General features: G+C 48.8%; 3 non-coding genes across 3 annotated transcripts; all 3 read right to left on the bottom strand.

The window, feature by feature from the left end:
* Positions 1-2,410: 2,410 nt before the first annotated feature.
* Positions 2,411-2,483, bottom strand: trnar-ccu (transfer RNA arginine (anticodon CCU)). The gene has a single exon. It is a non-coding gene; the product is annotated as a tRNA-Arg (tRNA).
* A 5,071-nt stretch (positions 2,484-7,554) lies between these two features.
* Positions 7,555-7,627, bottom strand: trnar-ccu (transfer RNA arginine (anticodon CCU)). The gene has a single exon. It is a non-coding gene; the product is annotated as a tRNA-Arg (tRNA).
* A 6,694-nt stretch (positions 7,628-14,321) lies between these two features.
* On the bottom strand, positions 14,322-14,394 carry trnak-cuu (transfer RNA lysine (anticodon CUU)). Its single transcript has one exon. It is a non-coding gene; the product is annotated as a tRNA-Lys (tRNA).
* Between the last annotated feature and the right edge of the window lie 281 nt (positions 14,395-14,675).

Below are 14,675 nucleotides of genomic sequence, written 5' to 3'. Positions count from 1 at the left end.
AGAAAATACAAGAAGACATCAATAAACTTGCAGAATGGGCGTGTAATTGGCAAATGAATTTCCATATACATTAAGTGTGAGGTGGTACATTTTGGGAGGAAGAATAAAGAGGGCACCTACTCCTTGGAAAATCAGAGTCTAAATGGGGTCGAGGAGCAGAGGAATCTGGGGGTACAGATACACAAATCAGTAAAAGTAACAAAGCAGGTTACTAAGGCCATAAAATAGGCAAATCCAGCACGAGGGTTCATTTTGAGAGGGATAGAATTGAAAAGCAGAGAAGTTATGTTGAACTTGTATCGAACCTTCGTTAGACCACACTTGGAGTACTGAGAACAGTCCTGGTCTCCATATTGTATAAAGGATATATTGAGAATAGACTGATGGGGCAGTAATTGGCCGGATTGGATTTGTCCTGCTTTTTGTGGACAGGACATACCTGGGCAATTTTCCACATTGTCAGGTAGATGCCAGTGATGCAGCTAATTACATTCTATGTAATTCTATGTAATGTAGGAAATGTGGCAGCTAATTTACACACAGCAAGATCCCACAAACAGCAATGAGAGAAATAAACAGGTGATCTGTTTTTTTTGGGATTTTGGTTGAGGGAAAAATATTGTCCCGGACATCGGGGAGAACTCCCCTGCTCTTCTTAGAAATAGTTCCATGGGATCTTTTACATCCACCTGAGAGGGCCTCAGTTTAACGTCTCATCCAAAAGACGGCACCTCCGACAATGCAGCACTCCCTCAACACTGCACTGGAGTGTCAGCCTGAAGTGGGACTTGAACCCACAACCTTCTGACTGAAACTTTGAGCCAAGGCTGATACATAAAAGTTGGTCTGATCGGTGCTCCGAGAGACTTGCGCATATAATCTGGGCTGACACTTTACTACAGTACTGAGGGAGAGCTGTGCTGTATTTCAGGTCAGGTGTTTTTGAAAAATTACATGATATTATTTTGGAGTTCTCCCCGGTGTCCTGGCCAATGTTCAACCCTCAACAAACATCACTAAAATAGATTATTGGGTCGTTATCTCATTGCTGTTTGTGGGATCTTGCTGTGCGCAAATTGGCTGCTGCGTTTCCTACATTACAACAGTGACTACACTTCAAAATTACTTCATTGGCTGTAACGCGCTTTGAGACGTCCTGAGGTCATGAAAGGTGCGCTATAAATGCAAGTTCTTTTAAAAAGACGTTTCTTCAAAGTCCTGTTTCTCGGACCACGGCGGAGATTACTTTGTAGAAGAGTTAGTTATCCTATAATATAAATCAGTGCCTATGTGATCTCCTGGACTAGTTTTGATCACCTAAAGGGGTCAGAGAGGAATTTTTGGATTTTATTTCCAAAATTGTCCTCCATTTTTAATCTGTTTTTTCACCTCTCCCAGGGGATTACATTGCTCTGGGTGGGTGGGGAGTATCTGTATCGAGATGCATCGGGCAGCACAAATTCATGGGACAGGCTAAATAGACCAGTTGGTCTTTTCCTGCCTGTCACTTTCATTTGCTCGAGTGACTCCCAAACTCATTGCCTTCCCCATTAGGCCACTGGGGTCACAGCTACTACCACAGCCTTTGTGCAATTGGTCATTGCTCTACGCTCTCATAACATTCTGCCTGTTCTTGTCGCCACTCACTTTGTTTTTATCAATAAATATATCTGCCAATTCCACACACTTCAGCAATGATTGGTAGCAGTTGTGAACACTTTTGATTTCCTAAAACAGTCCTGGCAAGTGTAGACGAGAGTTCCGGTCCCTGAATGGTGGGTTGACATCCGGTGGGGTACTCGTGTCGGATGGGAGCAGAGTAACGACCCCCCCCATTATATCTATCTGGTGGTCCTGGTAAGGAGTTGCGAGTCAGGGAGATCTTGAAACATTTGCCTGAGGAAGGAGAAAATCTCCGAAAGCTTGTGAATTTAAAATAAAATTGCTGGACTATAACTTGGTGTTGTAAAATTGTTTACAATTGTCAACCCCAGTCCATCACCGGCATCTCCACATCATGTTAGAAGGGACTGACACTGAAAAAACCCAGAGCATGACCTGCTGGATGGAAAGCAGTGCAAGAAATGGGTTGCCTCTATTACTGTTAGGCATGGAAGAGGAGGAGAAGAAGAAGACAGTGTTCAGTAAAATGAGGAAAGGAGGTAAAGGGACATTATTTGCCTGGAAAATGCAGGTGACATTGTTCCCTGAGTATTGGGATGGCGCACAGCTCGGTAGAAGCATCGCATTGGTTTGTGCCACTGGAAAGCAAGTGACAGAGTGAGAAGGGTGTGGACAGGAACTCCCTGGATTGGTTGGTAAGTTAAAAGGAAAGCTCCCTGACTGTCACGGAATGCAGCAATGTTCAGAGAAGGTGTTTTGGCTTTTGCTTCAGAGCAAAAATCAACTTCACCCCAGATGGGATTTGAACCCACAATCCCTGGCTTAGGAGGCCAGTGCCTTATCCATTAGGCCACTGGGGCTGCACACTATTGGTGTTTGGTGCTTGTGACCTGCTCCTTTGTCTCTATGGATTCACTTCCAAACTTGAGGCCTTTTTATTCACAATCACATTGTGTCAATTCCAAAGATCCCAGCAATGATGTGACAGGATCTGATTTGCTCTTGTGTGTTGGACATTGGAGTATTTTGAATTGGAGCAATGTGATTTGCCCCATGGCTCTCGGACTAAATATGACGATTAGTGAAGAGGAGGGCCCCACGATTACAAATCGTCCAATCAAACTAAAATGTATACAACTAAAAATAAAATTAACCAATGATCTGGTTCCTTTCGTTAGTGACACAGTTGCTGTCCTGCGTCGCCCACGAAGGCTTCAAGTGTATTGGTGGAGCCCACGCGATCCCTCTCCAAGGTCACCCGGGTGTGTTGAAGGCCGTGGAACAGCGGCCAGCAGTCAGAACAATCCTCCATGTGGATGCTTCCAGTGGATGGTGGTTTTAGCCTGGCCCAGGAACATCCCCACCAGGGGTTCATCTGATCCGCTCACCCCCCGCCTCTCTCCCCCACCCTGTGCACTGGGTGCCCGAAGACAAGGACTTCAAGGTAACTGAAACTTGAGGTGCGGCCCCTTTAAATAGTGAAATAGGGGTTGCAGCCTCCGGTACTGTAAATAAAGATAATGTATATCTTCATCCAACCCACAAAATGGACAAGTGGCCGGGTATCTGTGAAATGGCCGAGGAGAATGTTCATGCAACCCTCTCCACCCCAGGTCTCCAATGGTGCAGAGGAGGAACCCCAAATACAGGGCTTTCCTGAGGGGACACTCGCCTCTGCCGGCCAGCAGGATATTACCCGAGGGCATGTCGGGACGGAAGGCGAGGGAGAGTATGCAGCAGTGACCTATTCAGGAAATCCCTCCACTCAGAGCAGAATGGCCCCATGGGAATCTCCGAGAGACGCCAAAATTTGGGAGACCGTGTTTCCCGAGGGAGGCTTCGGTGCCTCGCGCCGATGAGCAGCTCCGTCTGAATATGGGTGAGATTCACCGGAACCGCTCCATATGGCTGAGCCTCCTCGACACACTCAACTGAGTCAGGGTCAATTGTGGATTTTAGCCCCTGGATGGCTTTGGCTACAGGCCAATTGTAATTGTCAGCTCATCGGCTGCTGGAATCCTCATCCATGGCCTCGTCACCTCCAATATTAACTTGTCAGAATTCAGGAACGGGAGGTTGCCTGCCCCTGAGGAACGAGAGGCGGGAGTTGGGGGGCTAATTTAAATGACCATTTTAACGGTGGGCCTGATTAAGGCTCGCACACTTGAACCTGCGAATTAAAGCTGGTGTCAGGGAAAATCCTGGCCATAGGAAGTCCGGGTAAGGCCCGTTTATTTTTACTTTTTATGGTTCCTTGTGAGGGCAGGGGAGGAGATGGGGAGATTGAGGGGGGCGATGGGGAGATTGAAGTGGGGGGCGACAGGGAGAGGGAGAGGAAGTGATGAGGAGGGGGGCGATGAGGAGAGTGATCAAGGGAGAGGGCGAGGGGGCTAGTGACTGAGAGATGGAGAGGAGGGAGGGGGCGAAGTGGGGGAGTGACGGAGTGAGGCGGGGGCGGGAGGGAGAGGGAGTGAGATGGATTGGGGGGAGTGATCGAGGGAAGGAGGGAGAGTAAAATGGAGCTCGTGCCTTGGATGCTGATGAGGCCTAGTGTCCAATTTCCATCGATCTTCGGGCCTCTCGGTTCGGGCCTGTGCTGGTCGGCCCAGAACATAACCTAACCCACAGTTTTCATGCCACAGCCTGAAAGCTTTGAGAATGACATAGAAATTACAACACAGAAACTGGGCGTTGGCCCCAACCAGTCGGTGCTGGTCTTGATCCCCCACACGAGCAGTATCCTAATCCCATGTGTCCGCCCTATCCCTTCGTTCCCCTTTCCATCAATCACCTGTCTAACCTGTTCTTAAATGTTGACACCATCCCTGCTGCAATCACTGTCTCCAGTAGTGTATCCACCATAACCCACAGCCTCACAGCCCTCTGTGCAAAAACCTTTCTGCTGCTCTCTGTCCTCAATCTCTTCCATTTAATCCTGTATCTAGATTCACCATTACCTCTTGCCTTAAACCCGCTATTCCATGAACTTTTTCAATAACCTTATCTACTTGCGGTGCTGCTTTTAATGTCTTGTGCAGTTGAAGCAGATATTGCTGGTACCTTTTGTATTTGGTTATTTTAAAAGCTGTTTTCCTGACCCAGGATGCAGTGATCAACCTGAAGTCTGTCCAAGAACTCGCCAAAGACCTGGGCTTTGAATGGACCATTGTGGCTTCCGAGCTGGGATTCACAAGGGCGGAGATCGGCCGTTTTCACACGGCCTCTGTTCAGAAAAAGGTGCAAGCAAAGAAAATGTTCGAGAGCTGGTATGTCGAAAGCTCCATCACTAAAAATGAATAGTCTTAAGGAGTGGGATCTCACTAATGTTTCTGTGCTAGCATTTAATGCAATGACCCTCTCACCGTTCTGATATTGTACGCAGCTCTCCAAACCGGCAGACAATGGGCCGTCTCCCAATGTACATGGTGACTGGGTGAGGTGCTGAGTGCGTAGTGACAGGCATGGAGGAGAAACACTTGCATTTATATAGCACCTTTCATGGCCTCGAGACATCCCACAGCACTTCAATGAAGTACGTTTCAAGTGTAGTCACTTCAAAGTGAAGTTGTAACGACACCAAATAAGGGGGTAGAGTTAATACTGAGGAGGATGGGAGAAAATACAAGAAGACATCAATAAACTTGCAGAATGGGCGTGTAATTGGCAAATGAATTTCCATATACATTAAGTGTGAGGTGGTACATTTTGGTAGGAAGAATAAAGAGGGCACCTACTCCTTGGAAAATCAGAGTCTAAATGGGGTCGAGGAGCAGAGGGATCTGGGGGTACAGATACACAAATCAGTAAAAGTAGCAACGCAGGTTAATAAGGCCATAAAAAAGGCAAATCAAGCACTAGGGTTCATTTCTAGAGGGATAGAATTGAAAAGCAGAGAAATTATGTTAAACTTGTATCGAACCTTAGTTAGACCACACTTGGAGTACTGAGAACAGTCCTGGTCTCCATATTATATAAAGGATATATTGAGAATAGACTGATGGGGCAGTAATTGGCCGGATTGGATTTGTCCTGCTTTTTGTGGACAGGACATACCTGGGCAATTTTCCACATTGTCAGGTAGATGCCAGTGATGTAGCTAATTACATTCGATGTAATTCTATGTAATGTAGGAAATGTGGCAGCTAATTTACACACAGCAAGATCCCACAAACAGCAATGAGAGAAATAAACAGGTGATCTTTTTTTTGGGGATTTTGGTTGAGGGATAAATATTGTCCCGGACACTGGGGAGAACTCCCCTGCTCTTCTTAGAAATAGTTCCATGGGTTCTTTTACATCCACCTGAGAGGGCAGACGGGGCCTCAGTTTAACGTCTCATCCAAAAGGCGGCACCTCCGACAATGCAGCACTCCCCCATCATTGCACTGGAGTGTCAGCCTGAAGTGGGACTTGAACCCACAACCTTCTGACTGAAACATTGAGCCAAGGCTGATACATGAAAGTTTACCTGATCGGTGTTCCCAGAGACTTGAGCATATAATCTAGGCTGACACTTTAGTGCAGTAATGAGGGAGAGCTGTGCTGTATTTCAGGTCAGGTGTTCTTGAAAAATGACATGATATTATTTTGGAGTTCTCCCCGGTGTCCTGGCCAATATTCAACCAGGGTCTATGTGATCTCCTGGACTAGTTTTGATCACCTAAAGGGGTCAGAGAGGAATTTTCCAGATTTTATTTCCCAAATTGTCCTCCATTTTTAATCTGTTTTTTCACCTCTCCCAGGGGATTACACGGCTCTGGGTGGGTGGGGAGTATCTGTATCGAGATGCATAGGGCAGCACAACTTTATGGGACAGGCAAGATAGACCAGTTGGTCTTTTCCTGTCTGTCACTTTCATTTGCTCGAGTGATTCCCAAACTCATTGCCTTTCCCATTCGGCCACTGGGGTCACAGCTACTACCACAGCCTTTGTGCAATTGGTCATTGCTCTACGCTCTCATAACATTCTACCTGTTCTTGTCGCCACTCACTTGGTTTTTATCAATAAATATATCTGCCAATTCCACACACTTCAGCAATGATTGGTAGCAGTTGTGAACACTTTTGATTTCCTCAAACAGTCCTGGCAAGTGTAGAAGAGAGTTCTGGTCCCTGAATGGTGGGTTGACATCCGGTGGGGTACTCGTGTCTGATGGGAGCAGAGTAACGACCCCCCCCATCATATCGATCTGGTGGTCCTGGTAAGGAGTTGCGAGTCAGGGTAACAACTGTTCATGTTAGAATGGACTCTGACACTGAAAAAACCCAGAGCATGACCTGCTGGATGGAAAGCAGTGCAAGAAATGGGTTTCCTCTTGTACTGTTAGGCATGGAAGAGGAGGAGAAGAAGAAGACAGTGTTCAGTAAAATGAGGAAAGGAGGTAAAGGGACATTATTTGCCTGGAAAATGCAGGTGACATTGTTCCCTGAGTATTGGGATGGCGCACAGCTTGGTAGAAGCATCGCATTGGTTTGTGCCACTGGAAAGCAAGTGACTGAGTGAGAAGGGTGTGGACAGGAACTCCCTGGATTGGTTGGTAAGTTAAAAGGAAAACTCCCTGACTGTCACGGAATGGAGCAATGTTCAGAGAAGGTGTTTTGGCTTTTGTTTCAGAGCCAAAAACTGTATTACCCCAGATGGGATGTGAACCCACAATCCCTGGCTTAGGAGGCCAGTGCCTTATCCATTAGGCCACTGGGGATGTGTGCAACAAGAGCTTGGTGGTTGCAACTTGCCCCTTTGTCTCGATCTCTTCACTGCCAAATTTGATGCCTTTTTATGGGCCATCCCTTTCTTTTCAGACAGAATCACATTGTATCAGTTCCAAAGATCTCAGCAATGATGTGATTGAGCTCTTTGATCTCTCTGGAATTCAGCAATGAGGACAAAGGGCTGGTTTTCACAGAATGTACTTGGTTTAAAACCAAACTCACCCCAGATGGGACTTGAACCCACAATCCCTGGCTTAGGAGGTCAGTGCCTTATCCATTAGGCCACTGGGGCTGCACACTATTTGAGTTTGGTGCTTGTGACCTGCCCCTTTGTCTCTATGGATTCACTTCCAAACTTGAGGCCTTTTTATTCACAATCACATTGTGTCAATTCCAAAGATCCCAGCAATGATGTGACAGGATCTGATTTGCTCTTGTGTGTTGGACATTGGAGTATTTTGAATTGGAGCAATGTGATTTGCCCCATGGCTCTCGGACTAAATATGACGATTAGTGAAGAGGAGGGCCCCACGATTACAAATCGTCCAATCAAATTAAAATGTCTGCAACTAAAAATAAAATTAACCAATGATCTGGTTCCTTTCGTTAGTGACACAGTTACTGTCCTGCGTCGCCCACGAAGGCTTCAAGTGTATTGGTGGAGCCCACGCGATCCCTCTCCAAGGTCACCCGGGTGTGTTGAAGGCCGTGGAACAGCGGCCAGCAGTCAGAACAATCCTCCATGTGGATGCTTCCAGTGGATGGTGGTTTTAGCCTGGCCCAGGAACATCCCCACCAGGGGTTCATCTGATCCACTCACCCCCCGCCTCTCTCCCCGACCCTGTGCACTGGGTGCCCGAAGACAAGGACTTCAAGGTAACTAAAACTTGAGGTGCGGCCCCTTTAAATAGTGAAACAGGGGTTGCAACCTCCGGTACTGTAAATAAAGATAATGTATATCTTCATCCAACCCACAAAATGGACAAGTGGCCGGGTATCTGTGAAATGGCCGAGGAGAATGTTCATGCAACCCTCTCCACCCCAGGTCTCCAATGGTGCAGAGGAGGAACCCCAAATACAGGGCTTTCCTGAGGGGACACTCGCCTCTGCCGGCCAGCAGGATATTACCCGAGGGCATGTCGGGACGGAAGGCGAGGGAGAGTATGCAGCAGTGACCTGTTCAGGAAATCCCTCCACTCAGAGGGAATCTCCGAGAGATGCCTCAATTTGGAAGGCCGATGTTTCCAAGGGAGGCTTTGGAGCCTCACACCAATGAGCAGCTCCGTCCGAATATGGGTGAAATTCACCGGAATCGCTCCATATGGCTGAGCCTCCTCGACACACTCAACTGAGTCAGGGTCAATTGTGGATTTTATCCCCTCGATGGATTTGGCTACAGGCCAGATGTTATTGTCAGCTCATCGGCTGCTGAAATCCTCATCCATGGCCTCCTCACGTCTAATCTTGACTATTCCATTGCTCCCCTGGCCGGCCTCCCATCTTCCACCCTCCGTAAACTTTAGCTCATCCAAAACTCTGCTGACCGTATCCTAACTCACACCAAGTCCCGTTCTCCCATCACCCCCGTGCGCACTGACCTCCATTGGCTCCCAGTCCCGCATCGACTCAATTTTAAAATTCTCATCCTTGTGTGCAAATCCCTCCATGGCCTCGCCCCTCCCTATCTCTGTAACCTGTCACCTCCTACCACCCTCTGAGATCTCTGAGCTCCTCCAATCCCTGCCTCTTTCACATCCCCGATTTTAATCACTCCACCGTTGGTGGCTGTGCCTTCAGCTGCCTCGGCCCCAAGCTCTGGAATTCCCACCCTAAACCTCTCTGCCTCTCCACCTCTCTCTCCTCCTTTAAGACGCTCCTGAAAACCTACCACTTTGATCAAGCTTTTGATCACCTGTTCTAATATCTCCTTTTGTGGCTCGGTGTCAATTTTTGTCTAATTACTCTCCTGTGATTTACCAGAATGGTACTAGGGATGAGGGACTTCAGTTATGGGGAGAGACTGGAGAAGCTGGGATTGTTCTCCTTAGAACAGAGAAGTTTAAAGGGAGATTTAATCGAGGTGTTCAAAATGATGAATGATTTTGATAGAGTGGATAGGGAGAAATTATTTCCACTGGCAGGAGGGTCGGTAACCAGAGGACACAGAGTGAAGATAATTGGCAAAATCTCCGGGGGGGAAATGAGGAGAATTTTTTTTCCCAGTGAGTTGTTGTGATCTGGAATGCACGGCCTGAAAGGGCGGTGGAAGCAGATTCAATGGTAACTTTCAAAAGGGAATTGGACTTCTACTTGAAAAGGAGAAATTTGCCGGGCAACAGGGAACGAGCAGGGGAGTGGGACTAATTGGAGGGCTCTTGCAAAGAGCAGGCACATACTCGATGGGCCAAATGGCCTCCTCCTGCTCTGTCCAGGGAAGGTTATGCCTTACAAATTTGATTGAATTATTTGAGGAAGTGACAAGGAGGATTGATGAGGGTAGTGCAGTGGATGTTGTCTGCATGGATTTTAGTTCGTCATTTGACAAGGTCCCACCTGGCAGATTGGTCAGAAAGGTAAAAGCCCATGGGATACAGGGAAAGGTGGCGAATTGGATCCAAAATTGGCTCAGTAACAGGAAACAAAGGGTAAATGTCGATGGATGTCTTTGTGAATGGAAATCCGTTTCCAGTGTTGTGCCACAGGGCTCAGTGTTGGGTCTCTTGCTGTTTGTGGTATATATTAATGATTTGAACTTGAATGTCGGGGGCACGATTGGCAAATTTGCAGACGGCCCAAAAATTGGCCGTGTAGTTGATGGTGAAGAGGACAGCTGTAGACTCCAAGAAGATATCAATGGGTTGGTGGAGTGGGCGGAAAAGTGGCAAACGCAACCAGCACGGAGTGCGGCAGGCACAGAGTGAGACAGCTGAGAGTTTGGTGAGTGTGGGAGTTCGGTGAAGTGGGGGAAGGAGGTGCTGCTTTGCCTTGCTTTTCCTAACTTTTTCTGCAGAGCGGCGGCGGACCTGAGCAGCAGAAGACTGAGAGCGGGGAATAAAAGCAGCAGCAGACCTGCAACAAGAGACAACTACTGTGCGACGTCACAGGTGAGGCAGGAGAGTCCGAGAGGTGAGCTCAGTATAAAGGGAGAGACCGAGAGCGGGAGGAGAGTCCGAGATGTGAGCACAGTATAAAAGGAGAGACCAAGAGCGGGAGGAGAGTCTGAGAGGTGAACGTAGTGTAAAAGGAGAGTCCGAGAGGTGAGCCCAGTGTAAAAGGAGAGTCCCGCGAGCGGGAGGAGAGTCTGAGAGGTGAACGCAGTGTAAATCTAAGGCAAGTCATGACAGCAGAGCTCGCACCCGTGATATGCTCCTCCTGCACTATGTGGGAAGTCATGGACACTACCAGTGTCCCTGGTGACCATGTGTGCAGGAAGTGTGTCCAGCTGCAGCTACTGTCTAACCGCATTTCGGAGCTGGAGCTGTGGGTGGATTCACTGTGGAGTATCCGTGATGCTGAGACTATCGTGGATAGCACGTTCAGTGAGGTGGTCACACCGCAGGTAAAGATTACGCAGGCAGAAAGGAAATGGGTGACCACCAGGCAGAAAAAAAGGACTAGGCAGGTAGAGCAGGAGTCCCCTGGGGCCATCTCCCTCTCAAACAGATATACTGCTTTGGATACTGTTGGGGGAGATGGCTTATCAGGGGAAAGCAGCAAGAGCCAAGTTTGTGGCACCACGGGTGGCTCTGCTGCACAGGAGGGGAGGAAGAAGAGTGGCAGGGCTCTAGTGATAGGGGATTCAATTGTAAGGGGATCAGATAGGCGTTTCTGTGGCCGCAAACGTGACTCCAGGATGGTATGTTGCCTCCCTGGTGCTAGGGTCAAGGATGTCACGGAGCGGCTGCAGGACATTCTGGAGTGGGAGGGTGAACAGCCAGTAGTCGTGGTCCATATCGGTATGCTTCTTTGCAATAGTCCGTTCTGTTCTGTATGACGATGGCTCCTTCTTTGTCCGCTGGTTTGATGACGTGGAGCACAGTGGAGAGGATCTCCAAGAAGATCGCGCATATCGACACAGACATCAAGTTTTTACAGAGCTGCAAGAAAGCAGACAAGATCCCGAAAGGACTACAGATCACGAACCCACTCAATTCGACACACAACTCAGATTACGCTGAGAGACTCTGCCGTCGTACCTCTCGCACACTCTGCAACCATCTCGTACACCAACTCTACAGCAGACGCCGCAACCTCGAAACCAAGATAGAGTCCATACTCTCAACCTGTACTCAGGACACAGCAGACCAGCTACGAGACACCGCCAAACAGACGAGGCAACGGAACTACGCTGCCTACATGAAAACCAAGAGCAGGAAGCTTGAGAAACTCGGCATCACCACCAGCATCGACCAAGCCTCCCCCGGTACCACGGTTACAACCACAGGGAGGTCTATCGTCAATTTGTCCGACCACACCCTTCAACCAGACGAAATCGAAGTTCTCAGCCGAGGGCTCAATTTCTGCCCCACCACCAAAATGGACCCCACTAGTCTCGCGGCGGACACAGAGGAATTCATCAGGAGAATGAGGCTCCGGGAATTCTACCACAAACCCCAAGATGTCAGCAGCGAACCCAATGAGACAATCAACGATCCGGAACAGCAGACAGAGGGATCCGCGGTACAGCAACCGAAGAAGAAAGAGTCAAACTGGACTCCTCCGGAGGGTCACTGCCCTCAGCTGGACATGTATGCTCAAGCGGTCAGGAAATGCGTCTATGCCAGATTCATCAGCCGCACTCACAAGACAGTCCAGAATGTCACCCGAGCACAACGCAACGCCATCAACGCTCTCAAGACCAACCGCAACATCGTCATCAAACCAGCGGACAAAGGAGGAGCCATAGTCATACAGAACAGAACGGACTATTGCAAAGAAGCAGACCGACAACTGGACAACCAGGAACACTACAGACGGTTACCCGCAGATCCGACCAAAGATCACACCCACCAGCTCAACAAACTGATCAAGACCTTCGATCCAGACCTTCAAAGCATCCTACGGGCTCTCATCCCACGTACTCCCCGCGTGGGAGACTTCTACTGCCTCACAAAGATACACAAAGCCAACACACCCGGACGTCCTATCGTATCAGGCAACGGAACCCTGTGTGAGAACCTCTCTGGATACGTCGAGGGATTCCTGAAACCCATCGTACAGGGAACCCCCAGCTTCTGTCGCGACACTACAGACTTCCTACAAAAACTCAGCACCCACGGACCAGTTGAACCAGGAACACTTCTCACCACGATGGACGTCTCAGCACTCTACACCAGTATCCCCCACGATGATGGCATCGCTGCAAGAGCCTCAGTACTCAACACCAACAACAGCCAATCTCCAGACGCCATCCTACAACTCATCCGCTTCATCCTGGATCACAATGTCTTCACCTTCGATAACCAGTTCTTTACCCAAACACATAGAACAGCCATGGAGACCAAATTCGCACCCCAATACGCCAACATTTTCATGCACAAGTTCGAGCACGACTTCTTCACTGCACAGGACCTCCAACCAACGCTATACACCAGATACATCGACGACATTTTCTTCCTATGGACCCACGGCGAAGAATCACTGAAGAGACTACACGATAACATCAACAAGTTCCATCCCACCATCAAACTCACCATGGACTACTCCTCAGAATCGGCTTCTTTCTTGGACACACGAATCTCCATCAAAGACGGGCACCTCAGCACCTCACTCTCCCGCGAGCCCACGATGCTCCACTTTTCCAGCTTCCACCCTAACCACATCAAAGAGGCCATCCCCTATGGACAGGCCCTGCGAGTACACAGGATCTGCTCAGACGAGGAGGAACGCGATGGACACCTACAGACGCTGAAAGACGCCCTCGTAAGAACGGGATATGACGCTCAACTCGTCGATCGACAGTTCCGACGGGCCACAGCGAAAAATTGCATCGACCTCCTCAGAAGACAAACACAGGACGCAACCTACAGAGTACCCTTCATCGTCCAGTACTTCCCCGGAGCGGAGAAACTACGCCATGACGACGAACACCTCGCTAAGGCCATCCCCACGCCTCCACTACTCGACTTCAAACAGCCACCCAACCTCAAACAGACCATCGTTCACAGCAAATTACCCAGCTTTCAGGAGAACAGCATCCACGACACCAAACAACCCTGCCAGGGCAACCTCTGCAAGACATGCCAGATCATCGACACAGATACCACCATCACACGAGAGGACACCACCCACCAGGTACATGGTTCATACTCCTGTGACTTGGCCAATGTTGTGTACCTCATACGTTGCAGGAAAGGATGCCCCAGAGCATGGTACATTGGCGAGACCATGCAGACACTGCGACAACGGATGCACGGACACCGCACAACAATCGCCAGACAGGAGGGTTCCCTCCCAGTCGGGGAACACTTCAGCAGTCAAGGACATTCAGCCACCGATCTTCGGGTAAACGTTCTCCAAGGTGGCCTTCGAGACACACGACAACGCAAAAATATATCTGCCAATTCCACACACTTCAGCAATGATTGGCAGCAGTTGTGAACACTTTTGATTCCCTAAAACAGTCCTGGCAAGTGTAGACGAGAGTTCTGGTCCCTGAATGGTGGGCTGACATCCGGTGGGGTACTCGTGTCTGATGGGAGCAGAGTAACGACCCCCCCCCATCATATCTATCCGGTGGTCCTGGTAAGGAGTTGCGAGTCAGGGTAACAACTGTTCATGTTAGAATGGACTCTGACACGGGAAATACCCAGAGCATGACCTGCTGGATGGAAAGCAGTGCAAGAAATGGGTTTCCTCTTGTACTGTTAGGCATGGAAGAGGAAGAGAAGAAAAAGACAGTGTTCGGTAAAATGAGGCAAAGGGACATTGTTTGCCTGGAAAGTGCAGGTGACATTGTTCCCCGAGTATGTAAGATTCTCAAAATTCACCCCAGATGGGACTTGAACCCACAATCCCTGGCTTAAGAGGCCAGTGCCTTATCCATTAGGCCACTGGGGCTGCACACTATTGGTGTTTGGTGCTTGTGACCTGCCCCTTTGTCTCTATGGATTCACTTCCAAACTTGAGGCCTTTTTATTCACAATCACATTGTGTCAATTCCAAAGATCCCAGCAATGATGTGACAGGATCTGATTTGCTCTTGTGTGTTGGACATTGGAGTATTTTGAATTGGAGCAATGTGATTTGCCCCATGGCTCTCGGACTAAATATGACGATTGGTGAAGAGGAGGGCCCCACGATTACAAATCGTCCAATCAAATTAAAATGTCTACAATTAA

Source organism: Heptranchias perlo, chromosome 11 (assembly GCF_035084215.1).
Source record: "Heptranchias perlo isolate sHepPer1 chromosome 11, sHepPer1.hap1, whole genome shotgun sequence".
Classification (NCBI taxonomy): domain Eukaryota; kingdom Metazoa; phylum Chordata; class Chondrichthyes; order Hexanchiformes; family Hexanchidae; genus Heptranchias; species Heptranchias perlo.
Note: the sequence above shows the minus strand (reverse complement) of the source record. Positions and strands in the feature narration are given on the sequence as shown.